The sequence below is a fragment of the Euleptes europaea genome, chromosome 6 (genome assembly GCF_029931775.1).
Source record: "Euleptes europaea isolate rEulEur1 chromosome 6, rEulEur1.hap1, whole genome shotgun sequence".
Classification (NCBI taxonomy): Eukaryota; Metazoa; Chordata; class Lepidosauria; order Squamata; family Sphaerodactylidae; genus Euleptes; species Euleptes europaea.
In genome coordinates, this window is record NC_079317.1 from 97,058,969 (window position 1) to 97,076,309 (window position 17,341).

The 17,341-nt window shown below is 41.9% G+C and overlaps 1 protein-coding gene across 1 annotated transcript in view; it reads left to right on the plus strand.

The window, feature by feature from the left end:
- The window catches only part of LRP5 (LDL receptor related protein 5), a 150,830-nt gene that overhangs the window by 23,094 nt on the left and 110,395 nt on the right, over positions 1 to 17,341 (plus strand). The window contains exon 2 of the mRNA XM_056851004.1: positions 14,214 to 14,604. The gene's annotated coding sequence lies outside the window, so the exon portion shown is untranslated. The remainder of the gene's footprint in view (positions 1 to 14,213; positions 14,605 to 17,341) is intronic.

Consider the following 17,341-nt stretch of genomic DNA (forward strand, 5'->3'; position numbering starts at 1 on the left):
GGCAATCTGAAACTCCCACTACACACTTGTATTCTTCAGCTTCTTGTTGTGCATGCTATTTTTTCTTATGTAATCATATGGTTGGACTACGGTAACACTCTGTACATGGGGCTGCTCTTGCAGTGTGCAGGTGGTCTTCAACTGATTCAGAATGCGGCAGCCTGTTGGGAACATACCTTGCCTATTTTAAAACAGGTGCATTGTCTGCTGGTTTGCTTCAGAGTTGAATTCAGTGTGCTGGTTGTGACTTCTGAACCTCTTCATTGCCCAGGACCCACGTATCTGAATGATCATCTATCTCCTATCTCCTAGTAAATCAGTTATGACCCTCTAGCTGTTGTTCTGTGCTTAAGGTTGCCCATTTAGCATGGCCTGAGTAGTGCCTCCCACCTTGTGGAACGCTCTGTCTGAGGAGAGCACCATCCTTAGAAGCTTTTAGGACAGGAGTCCCCAAACGTTTTGAGCCTGTGGGCACCTTTGGGATTCTGACACAGAGTGGTGGGTGCAGCCACAGAATAGCTGCTGCAGGAGGAGAAGCCAGCCATAAACCAGTGATCAAACAGTTGCCCTGAAGAATGAATAAGCAGGTCATGGAGGCCATTGTTTCCCACAGATGTTGCTTTCTAGCACTGGTATTCAGTAGTTTGCTGCCTCTGGATGGGAAGATTCCCTTTAGATGTCATAGCTGGTAGCCATTGATAGACCTATCCTCCATGAATCTGCTCAGTTCTGTTTTAAGGCCATCTACTGGTATGAATTCCACAGTTAAATAATTATCTGTTGTTCTGAATCTAATGCCTCTCAACTTTGTTGGGTGCCCCTGAGTTCTAGTATTATGGGAGACATAGAGAAAGCAGACAGAGAACTTTTCCCTATCATATGCAGAATTTTATAAACCTCTATCAAGGCCCCTCTTCAATTTCTAATTCCCCAATCTGTGTTTTAAAGGACTGCTTTTCTACTTTGTACCTTTAGGTTTTTCAGAGGAATTATATAAATGGGAAAAATATATAGAAATTCTATTAGATAGCTATATATCTTTTTACTTAATTTTCACATGATATTTTAAGATTATTTTCAGAGTTTAAATCTCATGAGATCTCCTATGTTTCCTGACCACTGAATACCACTGAAATATGGTATTGCAATAAGTCCTAGCCAAAGTGAGTGATGGGTGGGGGGAGTCAAAATATGGATTAACAAAACAATCCAGCTTCAGCATCACCAGATGGCATACTTATTAAAATACACATGGGTATTTGAAGCTGTCTATACATGATGGGTGTGGTTCCCTCCACCAGTTCATGTGACCACATCTGTAGGCTTGTTTTGAAACCAGATTTAGGTGTGTGTTTCCCTGCAAGCCTGTCTCAAATTTATATGTGGTCTACTACATTTCTAGATTGTGTGCCTGTATAAAACCATTGACTTGTTATATCATCAGTATGAAAGATTTTAAAAAACACACCTTTTGAATGCCTTTTGGTTTATGCAGCAACAAATGTTCAAGTCATTCTTATTTAAAAGGTTCCAGGTACTATAAATATGCAAAGAAAGCAAAAAGTATTCATTGGACTCCTTCTTAAATTTTGGAGTATGGGGGAAAGACAGTTGTTTAGCCAGTAGTAGTAGACTCTGTGGTAGGAAAGTTTGAAAATTAATAAATTAAATGGTTTAGTTATAATGGAAAACTTGCAAAAATATTATAGGACTTCAGTAAATAAAACCTTTCACAAAGGTATGCTTGTTTCTGATCACTGTTGTTTCCAGTTCCAGATGTTGGTTCTGCTGACTTTAGAAACTTCACTGGGTGTCAGGAAAGTTGGCAAGATACATGGACTTTACCATCTGTAGTGAATATACAATATACATAGTTGGAACAGAAATTAATCTGAAATAGAGAACATTGCTCAAAAAGTTACAGAGGCCAGAAATAAATTATATCCAAAGTTTACGGCCACAAACTCCCCCTTTTCCAGCATGTTTTTCTTTGCTTTATAATAGAGTATTCTGTTAACAGTAGTATCAAAGTGAGCTTTTGTCAAATTGATCTACACAAGCTTGTTGCTCCACAGTGTTTATCAAGTGCATAGATAATTGAGAAAGGTAGAAAAGAGCAAGAGTCCAGTAGCACCTTAAAGACTAACAAAATTTCTGGCAAGGTATGCGTTTTCGTGAGACACAGCTCACTTCTTCATAAAGGTGAAAATGGTAGACTTGTGATAAAGCTGAAGTGGGAGGGCTGTACTAAAGGAGAACACTTTTCCTTCATTTGAGTTCTGTGTTAAGGTATGGCTGACATGATAAAGGGTGACATCTTTCATCTGTAGCTCAAATTCTTGAACATTCATAAGTGAGCAGAATCCTCCCCTGGAACACCCCAAGAAAGCCTCCCCGATGCCGCCGCCGCAAACACTTGCACCCATAGGATGCCGGCAGGAAGCCAAGCCAGAGTCAATGGGCAGCGCTGCCGCGTCAGTCCTGGGGTGCCACTGCGAGTGGCACTACGCTGGCATCCATGCCACTTTGCACCGTGCAAGTGGCGCGGATGCCAGCATAGGGGGCTGGTCTCCTCCTAAGCACATTCAGCTCCCAGGCTCAGGAATGAGCTGTTAGATGTAAAATGTTCTGGAAAAAGGGGGGGGAAATGATTTTTTTTTGTTGGGGAAACAACTTTTTTTGCTTGCTTTTCTATTAAGTCTAAACTTATTTTACTGTTTTAACACAGCCTATACTTTTGCACTCTTTGACGTATTTACAAAATTATTCTAAATGCCTTAGTTTTCTACAAGCAAAACTGCAAAACCCAATTCTAAAGAGAGAGAGAGAGCTGCACATTGCTGCACCCTGTGCTACATTAGCATATATATCTTAATTTTTTGACATTTGAGATGTAGGAAAAAATAAAAGTTGAAATTAGAAAACAAATGTGCAGTAGGCAAAAGAAAACAAGTGTGCAGTAAATAAAAGGAAGTATATTATTATTTGGATAGGAACAGTCTCGTAGTCACATTCGGACTACCAGTGTATTTGGGTATCAACCTAAACTTTGTACCATTGAAAACACTGAGCTCTTTAATAATGTCTTATCAGTTATGTTATAGCATGTTGTGATGGATAGGAGGCTGTCTTGCCCTCAAAAGGAAAAATAGCCCCTCAGAGTAGCCCACAGGAGTGCTCTTCCAGCATCATAAGGCCTATCTCTGGGGATGAGCAGATCTTGTACCATTTAGTCTGACTTTGGGGAAAGGGCAGGCTGATGTGGGTGGAATCCTGAGTGCGTCTGAGGGGATTCAACCTAGTTGGCTAAATCAGTAATAGCCTGTTTGTGTCTGAAAGCGTTAAAAGAAAAATTCTCTCTAAAGCAGTGGTTCCCAACCTTTTTTTGACCAGGGACCACTAGGACTTTTTTGTTCGGTGCAGGGACCCCAAGGTTCAAAATAAAAATTCCGGGAATTTGAAAATAAACTTTAATCATAACTGTTAGTTAAACATTAAACTTAGAATTATATTTGAATATATATATTTTATAATAGAGAACTTTTAATTGAAAATATTAATTTATTATGGGTTTATAGCTTTGTTTCGCAGACCTTAATTTAGTTCTCGCGGACCCCTGGGGGTCCATGGGCCCCTGGTTGGGAACCAGTGCTCTAAAGCCATAACTAATTTAAATTTATGTGTCTCAGCCAGGTTTCTCCTTTGCCAGCCTGGAGACTTGTGCTGCTGCTCTATTCCTTGAGACTATCCTGTAAATAAATAAATCTTCCTTGTTGTTTTCTGTTCAAATCCTGCCTCAGTGATCTCCTTATGTTACTTGAGCACTGCATATACTTACCTCACAGTAGCGAACCCAAAGCCTATACACGCGCTCCCTTTATTCATTCTCCTATGCCAGTCTCCCCAACAAAGCCGGGCTCAGAGTGACTGGCAACAAAAGTAAACACATTAAATTCAATAAATACAATTAAAAACCATTTGTATAGTAATAATAATAGCCCCATCTATATCCATATCTATATCGGTCTATCAAACAGTTACTAAAATCAGAATATGCTGGTACATAAGTACCTAAATGGCGCAACTCAGTGGTGTCTCCAGTAGGCAGGGCCAACAAGGGCACGCCAGTGGCAAAAGTCCCCCGGTCTAGTAGTCAACTAGCTAAAGATGTTATAAAAGAGGGGGAGAATAGAGGCTAGCACTAGTTGAAAAACCATAGCTATCCTCAACCATAAGCCCGGCGGAAAAGCTCTGTCTTACAGGCCCTGTGGAACTCCTTTAGGTCCCACAGGTCCCTGATCTCATTTGGGAGGCTATTCCACCAGGTGGGGGACAGGGCAGACTACGCTAGCTAGGTGGATGAATCGGGCTACACTACCCGGAGCTTAGCTCCACCTCCCCATGCCAAGAACGTGAAGGCAGGAAGAAGGGAGAAGGAAGGGAAAGGTGCTGCTGGTGCTTAACAGCTAGCCATGATAGCAGGGCTATCGAAGTCCTTCCTGCGTGCAGCAACAGGGAGCAAGTCAGGAGAGCCAAAAAGGAGTGAAAACAGACCATCAGACTAGAATCAGCAGATATCTGCTGCTGAAAGGACAGCAGGTGAAGAGTTGTAAATAGGCTAATGGCGCCCAACGGTAAGCGTAATATGTTTATGTAATGAAACTTTTTTTATCGTCTTGCTTTTTCACAAATACAGAATGTCATGTAACCCCTGTCCCGTTTTTGCCATCTCAATGTCCCGTTTTTGTCCCAAGGAAATATTTGATATATAATAGTTCAATTTATCAATAGTTCGATTTAAATTTAAAACCAAAATTTCTGTTATCAAATCAATTGGCACCCATTTATCAGGCACAGGACTGAGGCAAGTCCAGGGAAAGCAATCAGGATTCCCAATTTGAAGCTCAAGTAAAGGAGGAAGGGGTAGGGAGGATGGAAGCCGTTGCTGCCCTCAACCATAGGCCCTGTGGAACATCTCAGTTTTACAGGCCCTGCAGAACTAAATCCTACAGGGCTCTGGTCTCACAACCAGATTAAAACCAGATACCAAGCAGAGTGACGTTAGGCATTCATTTTTCTGCAGTTTCCCTACTTCACACAGCCCCATTTAATCCTAAGGCATATTTGGCACTGTAGACATAAAAAGAGAAGAGGAAAAAAAGCAAAAAAGAAGTAGCAGCTGACTGGCATTCAATTGACCAGTCCCAGGCAACTTGCACAAAACCCAAGTGCATGTTTAGAGGTGGGGCAAGACGTATTTGGGGGGCATATTTGGATCAGGGCGGGTTGGGGCTGCTGATTCTTTTAGATTAGTCAGCAGCTTTCGACATGGTTGATCATGATCTTCTAGACCACCGCCTTGCCGACATCGGGATCTGGGGATCAGCCCTTCAATGGGCTGCGCTCCTTTCTCCAGAGTCAGGGACAAAGGGTAGCATTTGGGGAAGAGGTATTGCAGCAGCACCCTTTGGTGTGTGGGGCTCCCCAAGGGACGATCCTCTCCCCGATGTTGTTTAACATCTATATGCAACCCTTCACCCAGATTGTCAGGAGTTTCAGGCTGGGATGTCACTAGTACGCTCATGACACCCAGCTTTACCTGTTGATGGACAGCCATCTGGACTGCCCCGGACACACTGGGCAGGTGCTTGGATGCTGTGACTGGTTGAGAAGAATTGGCTAAAATTGAATCCATTGAAGACGGAGGTCCTGTGGCTCAGCCGGGGTGGCTCTGGGGTGGGGTGCCGGCTCCCGGCTCTGGATGCCGGGCAGTTAACACCTTTGCCTGCCGTCAAGAGCCTGGGTGTGACCTTTGATGCCTCCTTGTCAATGTAATCTGCTCATTAAAGTAATGGCACAGAGACTATGTGACCTCAGCATAAACCTGTAGTGTCTGTGCCTTCAGTGTACAATACTTTGATACTTTTCAGGCTTCCTACGTGAACACTAGGTGTTCTGTTAACAAAAGCAGGGGTTATCTATTAAAAATTACATCCTGCTATGAATTCAAGGACCAACAAAATAAAGGAAGCATGCCTACCTCTAGTTCTTGTCGAGTTCTGCTTATGTTTATCTAGGAGGAACAAATAAGTGAGACAATATATCTGAAACATGCTGATATCAATGATGCAGCCATAACAATGTGTTGTGGCAAATTCCAAGGCATGTAAGTGAAATGGAAGACATTGGAGTTGTCATTTGCATTATTTAAAAAGAAAATGTACAGTGTTCTGCTTTTTATGAGGTTTTTTAAATGGTGTGGGGCATATCAGCCCCAGAGTGAAAGAGGACTATAAACAAACAAAAAATTAAGAAAATATTTGCGTTGTCATGTCCACTGGAGGATGTTGAATTGAACTGCACAAATGGCAGCCTGAGGTGGTGCTTGTTTGGTTTTAGGCTTATTATTCATGCCATCTTAATCAGATACAGTATAATTGTGTATACTAAATAAAAGGTGGCTCCTGATGCTAAATAAGTTCACTTACGATTTCACCAAGATCTTTTTGGTAAGTCCTGGTCATAATGTTCAATACTTGTAAAGCTAGGAATTTCAGTTTCACCGTGTTGATTGCAGTATTCAGTTTATCCCTGTTACAACAGCAAGGGCCTATAGATGTTTTGTTAGCCATACATAATAGATCCTACATGTGTCCGTCCCCCCATTTTCCCCACAGTTTGTCATATTACTCAATGCTAATTGGGTATGGTGAGCATAAAAAGTAGAGCTCCAGAAAGAACAACTTTAAATTTGTGTGTGTGTGTGTGTGTATGCACGCTTAGGGTACACTGATCTCAGACAAACATTCAAGAATACCCTTGTACCTGATAGCCATCAGCAAACTCCCTAATGTTGGGCTTGAGCCCTGTTTGATGTATGCAACCTTTAAAGGGACCTGGGGAGAAATCTGGGACATCGTCAGGGTGGGATGAACAGTACAAAATCAGTCTCCTTCATAGGCTGTCAGAAGCTGCTGAACGGGGGGAAGAGTGCTTCCCAAAGTCTTAATACCCCCTGTTTAGCCCACCCCATTTGCAGATCACCCCCAGGGGAGCCATATGACCCCTGTTAAGAATCAATGTCCTAGGCAATGGAAGAGTGTGTGCTACACACACACACACACACACACACACACACACACACTCCAGCTTTCTACTCCAGTTGAACTCCTACTGTATGCCTGTTAACTGTATGTTTGTTAATTACTCCTGTTTTGATATCAAAGTGTCAGTGTAGTGAAGCTCTTCAGTACTGCAAAGCTGAAGGTTAAATTGAACAAAAGAGAGAGTAGGCCCCCCAATATATTGATGCACTCATTGCAAAGGGAGCAGGATGATTTTAAGAGGTTTCAGGAAGATCCTTCATATGTGAACCCCGTCATTTTCTGCTGAAATTAAACTTGTCAAAACCACATCTGCTACTTGACTACCTTGTGCATTTTGCAGGTATTTGATTTTTGACCTAATCAGTTGATGGAACAAAGATATGAGGCGTAAGGTTGTTCTGCCCTGGTATAACTAAATGACTTTAGGCTTAGAGACTGCTGAAATGGAATGTTCACAAACAGTACTGAGAGATACAGCTGCATATTGATAAATTGTGTAGCTTCTGTGAAGGAAAATGAAAGGTCAGATTGGAAGAAAAACTTTTCTATTCTAAGGCAGTGTGTAGAACTGCACATTAGTAGAACAAAACATGAATTCAGGAGCAACTTAAAGATTCAACAGTTGTCCCGGGTATAGTCTTTTGCTTGTTTCACTTGTGTTTTCTGCAGGCATACAATAAGGCTGGTTAACCTTCACTGGTTTGTGCTTTTATAAATCACCTTTTACCCCTACTGTCAGAAAACAGGTAGGATTTTTGGTGTTCAACTAAGTATCATTTTGACTTTAGTCTCTTCAGGGAAATAAAGCAAGTTTGTCCAAATGAAATGAAATAGTATATAATCAGAGTGCTATATTTCGTTGTAAATAATAATGTTAGCAGTAACAAACTTTAGCCTGCCAAGTAAAACCAGGATTCTGAAATAAATCTCTCTGGTTTCTGAAACCCTATAATTAGTGCAAAAAACTTAACCTACGCAGTACAGAAAATTTAACTTTTACAATTCTTTAAAAAATATACAGTATTTTACTATTGAAAGCAAAATGCACAACGAATAGCTGCCCAATTTTTCTTATGTATTCCAATTTGAAGAAGATGATGCTTGTGATGGAGTGGAGGGAAGAATGAGTTGGGGTTACTTTTACTGGTGCCTAGCCATGAGAAGATAAACTTCGGACCATTCGGACATGGAAAAGTTCTATTGCTGAGAAGATGAGTACATTTCAGTTGTAAAGCTTCCCTTGTTCAAATGGTTTTCTCTTCTTCGTAGTATGGCCTGTGTTCTTTCTGGCTTATGGCTTTTGTATTCTTGCATGACCACTTCTTGACCTACAGGAGGTATCCTAGTTTGTTGTACTATGTTCAATTCATTGAACTATTTGGGGGGCTGTTTTCCTACCCGTTTCCAGCAGGATTTGGGTGAGAGGTTCTCTTGACTTGTGGACAGAATGCTGGGCTGGGGTGATGACTCTGTTTGACTCTGTTATGGACCTTGCTGGGTGACCTTGGATTACTTGCAGTAGGAGTTATGACCTTCAGGGGGTTGGGTTGCTAAAAGTACTTAACACTAAGTAACTTGCAGCCCTTCTTTTACATAAATTTGATACCTTGCTAGTATTAGTAATTCTTAGGTCAGGCTTGTTGGGTCCGTTGATTAAGTTTAGGTCAGGCTTGTTGGGTCCGTTGATTAAGTTTTTGTTTCTGACTGCACCACTTCATGCTTTAGCTAGGAAGATTATGCCCCACCCCCATAGGGGGTGCCTTTAATGTACAGGGAGTTTTTTTCATGAGAAACAGCCAACTGTGCAACCTCTCACTTGTAGTTAGGGTTGCCAACCTCTAGGTGGTGGCTGGAGATCTCCCACTATTACAACTGATCTCCAGGCGACAGAGATCAGTTCCCCTGGAGAAAATGGCCCCTTTGGCAATTGGACTCTATGGCATTGAAGTCCCTGCCCTCTCCAAACCCTGCCCTTTTCAGGCTCCACCCCCTTAATCTCTAGGTATTTCCCAATCTGGAGCTGGCAACCCTACTTGTAAGCACATATTGTTCTGGAAAATTTTACCGGTTGATTTTATTGAACATATAAATTGGTGCTTGGGTTAGCCAGTTAGATCTATTTTAGTCTTGGATTGGTTCAGTCTGAATTGTGTGTGTATCAACTTGAGTAATCTCTTGAGATGTTCTCTTGAAGTAATAGAGGCTGTCTTAACTACTTAACAGAGTGCTACCCAGGGTAATGTTACGCATACATGAAGACACTAAAAATTCATATGTTGAGATGTGGGCATGGCAGCGATAGTTGTGCATAGTAACTACCTTAAAATATAGACTTTTAAAGTAGGGGTAAAATCAAATACTGACCACTACTCTGCAATGTCTATGTATAAATCATTCTTACAAGACTTAAAGCAAAAAAAAAAATTCTTAAGATGTCAGACATTGCTTATGTACAGAATAAAATGTGTGAATGAAACTGCTTGCATGGTAGTAATATTTTTTTCATCTGAATTTAGAAGGGAAATGATTAGAAAATATGATGAAATAGAAGATATCTTGTGTGCTGAAGTCCCATTGAAGGATTGCCTCTAATACTATATCTTCCACCATATGTGAACATTATTCTTTGTGTCTACATTGCTGTAGTAATTTTTGCTAACAGATTATAAAGTATTTTGCAGCCAGTTCAACATTACAGTGACATTAGTGAGGTAGAAGCTATGATTATACCCTTTATTTACTATAAATTCAGCAGCTGGCTTTGTGGATGTGGGAGATCGAGAATATGAAAAATCTATTAAAGGAGGCTGTAGTTTAGAAAATTTCTAGTACCGATGCTATTCTAACACAGTAGCTGTGGATTTCCCCAATGTGTAATCAAAACTTCACAGAATGGGACTCCCCAGGCATGGGCAGGCCACCCATTAGGCATTTCTGGGTGATTTCCTAGGGTGCCAGCCTATCCCAGATATGGAGGGATGCCAAGCCAGTAGCTGTGTACTCGCTCAGACCCATGCCCACTCAGCTTGTGCCTTGGCCTCCCCTCCCCCACCCCTGGAAGGAGGAAGAGCCAGCTTGGCTTACAATGGCTGTGTACCCACTCGCTTCACAACGGCATTGGCTCTGCATGCGCCCCACTTGTTGCATGGGGTGCCTGGCTTGTGGTGCTGGGTGTGTGTGTGTGTGGCTGGCTCCCAGTTTGCCCTGGGTACCAAAAACCCTTGAGTTGGCCCAGAGCTAGGGTAAAGTTTTCTGCAAACCAGGGGAAACTTCCAGGCTTGCAGAACAATATGAAAAGATAAATAAGCACAGAACATTTCCTTCATAGGCGGACTTTTGCAAGATCCCCTTGTAAATACCTTGGTTGCCTTTTTTGAATTGTCACAGCAATCCACCACATCATTTATTATTATTTATTTAAAACATTTTAATTATGCCTTTTCATCCACTTCAGCGTCCCAGAGGTGGTGAACAGCTGAAACATTAAAGCAGATTTTACAGTGTATATGTATAAAACAATTCAACAAAACACAAACTGTGTGCGTGTGCGCACACAAAAGCACATAAAAATTAAGAAGGCCAATACAGGTCACAGAGAGACACAAAAGCAAATAAACATTAAGGTCAATAAGGGTCACAGAGGGAAAGCTGAACAGAAAAGTCCTCACCTGCTGGCAGAAGACAGTGATAGAGGGGGACAAATGAATCTCCCTGGGGAGGGAATTCCACAGTCTTCCAAATGAAGCATCTGCCATTGTGAAAGTCTGATTTGCCAAGCCAGAAAGACGGGGGAGTAGCACCAGCAATGAGCAATGAGTAGGAAGTGAATGGGAGAAGGCAAAGCCGGAATAGAGCTGGAAGGTGGGGAGGGAGCTAGGGGAACAGAGCAGGGAGAGAAGAAACAGCCCAAGAAGACAGTGGAGAAGGAAGCAGGGGACAAGATGAAATGGGAGAAAAATAGTTCAATGGGTCAGTGGCTTGCTGGGACCAGAACAAAGGGAGGGAGATTTTAATGTGGAACTGGAGGGAGAAGTGGGGCCGGCAGGGGTGGGATAGGATTTCCTTCTCATGTGAGTCATTGTTGCACGCCACCTTTTGTCAGTTTGTAAATCACACTAGTCTCAATTTAGATATCACCAACAAACTGGATATTATTTGTGACTTACATGAAACTGGTTAATTTTTAGGTTCACACTCTGCCTCCATTCTTTCCTTGTGTGACACACCAGAATTGAAGAGAGTCTTCAGCTGACTTAATTTATTGTGACATCTGAATGTGAACACCTTAATAAACTAAGGTTATATTTTTTCCCATTAACCTGGATTCTTAATCACAGTATAGTCCCGTTTAAGCATTCCAGTTACTGGGCAAGAAGCATCCTCTTTTAAGGCAGTGCCCTTTTGGGACCTCACACCTAATTGAAGCTGGTTTGACTTCTGTCTTCCATCTCAGCACAGGGGCAGTAGAAGAAGAGGAGAGTAAGCAAGCCCAATAATTATCCTGGTTTATGTCCTTGAACAAGCTGTGGTTTGTTCATGATGTATGAATTGAACCATAGGTTTATGAGTTCTGTCTAAGATGTACTTCCAAAAGATTTAAACAGTTCAAAAGTGACTTGCCATATTCAGAGGTTTACATGTGTGACTGATGAAAGAATAGGCGTTCAGATTACCTGATCTGTTGTATAAATTAAGTGCCCACCTACATTTTTTTTGTTTGATTCAAGGGGGCAAAGGGGAAGCAACTAGCTATGCCACTGGGTGCTTTTGTGTGGGAATTCACCTTTTAAAAAGAAAAGGGGGGGAGGATGAAAGGAGTGCTTTCCCATTCTTTAGAGGACTGTATTTGACAAGTTTAAACTCGGGTTATATATGAAGGTTCGTTGTATGAAATTCAACATTTAATCTATCTTTTGAAGTTGTTGATCAATGGATTTCAGGTGCTCTACAGTAGTAGCTGCCAATGAGCTGGGCTGGGCGCAGCGTGCAAAGCAGTTAAAGATGTTTTCTTAAGCAGTCATATTCCAAATACTGAAGGAAGCTCCCTCCGCCTGAGGGAAGCTGCAGTCTTGACCACTCTCAACTAGCAGTAACACCATTGTGTAAAATCGTTAAGTTAAACAGCACAATTCCATGCATCTTAGCTGTGAGAGGCTGTTTTGTTTTAATTTTTGTCCTGTGAGGTTGCTTCTGAAAAGTGTGTCATCTCCAAAAGCATATAAAATGAATAATAAGTACATAGTTTATCAGTGTCATTTGTACTAGGCTTTTGTAGTTAAGAGTTCACTGCTGTGTCTCCTGTCCACCCACTATCTCATAGATATCTAAGATTGTTCCTTTCACGATACCCTCTGTGTGCTAAACTGGTGTAAAATCTCAGCATAATCTGGGCTGTGTATTTGCCAATGAGACGACTGTCTTGGAACTGTATAAGAAGAAGCATTTTCAAAAGTCCTAAAAATGAAAAAGAATCTTTGAGTCCTGTGTATTTAAGTTTGCCTTTGGTAACTAGGGTCGACCTTGTCAAGACACGGTATCCTATAAATCCTAAACATGAGCTTCTGATTTGTTATGCCCTTGACTAAGTGAATAAGGTATTGGTATCAGTCTGTTCTCGCTCTGGAGGAGGAGGTCATCTGCAAGATGGGTGCCCTCTTGTAGTACAGAGGGAATACGTTTCTCCACGTCCCGGGTGGGAAAGGGTTAACACAGTTTCTTGGGCCGTCCTAGCAGCTCCATAGCTAAGGACTCTTCTGCAAGGGGGGGAAAAGGTTCCTTCTCTCGGCAAAACAAACTCACATCCGCCTTGAATAGAGGCTACTCCTGTCCGTGGGAGGGGGCGGATCACCAGTCTTAGATTCTTCTGAGCTAGAGATCTGCCAGGACCCACAAAGGGCCAGACCAAATTATTTTGCTGGCCTTAAATGGCCTCCAGGCCTTAAGTTCCCCACCCCTGTTGTAGGGCAAAGAGATAAGATGCTGATTGCTTTTATCACCCTCCAACTCCAGGCTGGAGAGGGGAGGTGGATCAGAAGCTGATTCCTGGCTGATTCCCTCATCAGCTGGGAGTCTGCTTCTGATTCTCCCCACTGCAAGGCTAGGATACAGGGAAGTGTTGGAAGATCAGAATCTCATTCCCAGCTGAATCCCTTGATGAGCTAAAAGTTGTCTTCTGACCAACAGAGCACCTGCAAACCTGTTCCACAGCTGCTCAAATTACTCAGTGCAAAGTGAACATATTCTTGAGTGGTTTGCAGACTGATCTTGAGTGCTGAACAGGGCGTGTTTGACTGCTGAGCAGGTTTGCTGTAAAATTTGCAGCATCATTACTTTGTATGCATTCAGGAGTCTGAAATATCAACTTGTTCTTAGGGAGCCTATCTAGCAGCTGTTGCTAAAACTTGTGGAATTGATGTACAAAGCTTGAAATGACAAATAATTTGGCAGAGACCAGTTCTGTGCTAAATTACATTGGAAAGCTGTAGAACTGGGTAGGTCCTGAAGGGAATTTTTGTTGTTTGCTGTAGTTAGTGCCCTCTTCTGGAACACAGGAATTCTATTTACTTAATTACATTAGTGTCACTTCTGTTCTGTGTAGGAAGCAGTCTAATTATGGGTTATAAACTTGTTTTACATAACTATAATGTTATCTAATTGAAGATAACCATTCTAATCGGTACCCATGTTGTACAGGCTAGTATGCTTAGGGGAGGTGATGTTCTGTTGGGTTCTTAATATTTTTTTAAACCAAAAGATGTGGAACTTCAGCAACCTGTAGATCTGTATTTTTCAAAATTGTCACTTCTACTTTATTAACGTGCATATCGTTTAACACTGCGGCTGACAACTAGTTAAAATTTTTAGATGATTAGTCATCTACCTTTTGATTGATTAATACCTCCAAAATACACCTCTAGTATTTAGTAAAATGTAAAGTTTGCTTTATTTTTTGTATTTAAATCCTTGTTATCAGACACCAGATCCAGTGCTTGCAAAACCACAGCCGTTTTACAGTGTTTACTATCACAGCTCTACTTTTTAAAGAAAACATTGACAGATAGGAAGATATTACCCTTCTATAACATTGTGGTTTTTTTCCTTCCACAGCTTCTCCTCTGTTGCTTTTTGCTAACAGACGAGATGTCAGACTGGTGGATGCTGGAGGAGTGGAGTCTACTATCGTTGTCAGTGGTTTGGAGGATGCTGCTGCAGTTGACTTCCTGTGCTCCCAAGGTGTCATATACTGGACAGATGTGAGCGAAGAGGCCATCAAACAGACATATTTTAACCAAAGTGGTAATGTGGTACAGAATGTCATCGTTTCGGGTCTGGTTTCCCCAGATGGACTGGCATGTGACTGGATTGGGAAAAAATTGTACTGGACAGATTCTGAAACTAACAGGATAGAAGTTGCTAATCTCAATGGAACATCTAGAAAAGTTCTCTTTTGGCAAGACCTTGACCAGCCAAGAGCAATAGCTCTGGATCCAGCTCATGGGTAAACATTCTTCTTTTCTAAACCTTTTTGTGTATGTTTTTTTCAGGTTCATGGTTATTTTACTTAGGATTTCTTGCCTCTGTGCAAAAGATATGATCTCTTGTTTCAAATTCTACTTTCTCAAGGTATTTTTCTCTGAGCATATGTTTAGATTTAAATAAAACATGGGAAGGAATGATAGACCATATAAGTATGCCATTGCCAAAGTGCCAAGAAAAACATTCAGTTGGTCTCATTTTTCCAGTTCAGCTTTCTCTTGAAAGCCAACATAATTTTTCATTCTACAATTAAGATGGCTTGTTAAAGCTGTTTGTGTGCTTTAAATACAAGGTAAGTTCAGGTATGTGAATCTTAGTCCTAACGAGAGCCAGTGGTTTTAGTTGAAGATTGCTCTTTAAGTGCTGACAAGTAAATGGAGCAGTGCGGTTAAACTGACTCAGATATCTGAATCTGCTTGAAGACTGCGATGGAGGGAGAAAAATGCAGGCATCTGAAAACTAGAAATTTACTTAGACTGGGGGTTTGGTAGCCCGGCACTGGTTTTATACTGTTACAATGAATGAGTTCATCGTGGAAATCCTTGATATTGCAAATCATTGCACCAACTCACAGATAAATACACTCTGGTATTAGGTGCAATATAGAAAAGACAATCCCTGCTTTGACAACGTCATACAGAGTTCTGGAGGGGCTGTGTGGAGAGTTGTACCATTTAGTCCCATTAGTATTTTCTAATTCTATGGTTTAAATACTGAAGTGAAAAGAATGGTTCAGATAGTTGATGACATCAACTGCGTGAAATCTGTTGTGTTTTTTTAGTATTGCTCCTGTAACCCATTTCTTCCACCCAAACCCAGTTGAGGGAAGAAATTATGAGAGCTGGATTTGTTATGGAGAGGGTAACAAAACAGAAAGCAATGGTGCCTCCAGCCAACTGGCCTCCACTTCTGAACAGGAGGCATGACCAGTAGGCAAAAAGACCCCTCCCCCCCGAAACAATATCCCAGACCCTCCAATCATCTATCGCCATTCACAGGTAGAGGAAAAAAGATCACTACTGATGCCAGCCTGGGGGGATGGGTGATTCACTGCTCCATCAGACATGTCCAGGAAGCTTGTGCCAGTCAGAGAACCTCTCCAGCATCTTTTTCTTGGGATTAAGGGCTAGTCATGTAGTACTCAACTTTTTCAGGAATCAGATTCATCATCTCAACATCTTCGTCAAGATGTATAATACAGTGGCAAAAGCCCATGTGAACTGACAGGGGGAACTACTAGGTCCTTCAAGCTTCAGTAAGAGGCAGCAACATTTATGGCATGGGTGGAAACCAGCCTGATCTGTTTGAGATCAACATACAGGTGGACTGGCTAAGTCGCAGACTCCTGTATGGAGGGGAATGGGAATCCAGCAACTCACTGTTCCAGCTTCTAATTCCCTTATTCAGTCAACCACTTAGACCTCTTTGCTGTTCCCCAGAACTCCACACCTCCAAGATCCTTCATCAGATAACTGTGAACTTAGACAGAGGGAGTGGATGCTCTTAACATCACTATCTCCGTTGGGACTTCTTTACTTTATTGTTCCTTTAATTCCATAAGTCATAAACAAGCTGAAGTGGAAAAGGCAGAATTGATTCCTCAGTTTAACCACTGAGACCCTGGTTCCCAAATCTCTAGGTTTCATTGACGCAACTTCCAAGGTAACTGCCTTTCTCTCCAGACATGCTGATCCAGGGCCTGAGAGCTTGTTTGAATCCTGAATGGCTCAGTCTAAGATTGAGCAGAAATCTCTGATGGATAAAGCATTCTCTGAACATGCTTCTAGTACACTAGCATCCAGGGAGAAGCCTACCTCTATGATATACAACTGCTCCTGGAAAGCATATGTTAGGTGACATAGACTCAAGGGCTGTGACCTAGTAGAGTCAAGCTTAACTCAGGCATTGCCCTTCCTCCAGGATGGACTATTCTATAACACCTAATACCCTGCACAAGCAAGTAGCCTCCCTAGCATCCTTCTTGCCTCCAGTGGAAGAATATCCAGAGTCTCGAGATTCTAGGATTAAGTCATTTTTAAAGGGGACTACCTATCTCATCTTCCCACTGTTTCCCTTCTTGGTGACTATAAGTAGTCTTACAAGGCCTGACTCCAACACCCTGTGAGCCTCTGAGGGAGGTTTCAACAAAATTCCTTAGCCCAAGGTGCTTTTCCTGGAGCCAGCAACTTCAGCCAGAAGAGCTTTGAAATTGGGAGCACTGTCCATAGCCAAAGGAGTCTGTGTTTTCCACAAGGAAAAGTGGTTCTGCATTCTGATCTCACCTTTATGCCCAAAGTCAATTTGGTCTTCCATTGATCACAGGAGATCAGTCTGCCATCTTTCTGCCCTAAATCTTCTTACCCAAGAGAAAAGAAGTGGCACTCCTTGGACCAGAACTGTGTATCTAAATCAGACGCACCACACCTTTCTCAAAACTGGATAGCCTGCTTGTGGCTTACCATCTGGTAGTGAGGAAGAAAAGAGTGTCTAAGACAACCCTAAGCAGGTGGATTACTAAGCGGTATCACTCTGGCATTCTCTTCTGAAGGTTTTCAGGCACTAGTGGGCATCACAATTCAGTCAGAAGTACAGCCACTTCTGCAGCTTTCAATGCCAGGGCTCTGATCAGAAAGCTGATACAGGGGCTTTGGCTTCCACATACATTATAAAATAGATTCCATTGCCTAGGTTGATGCAGC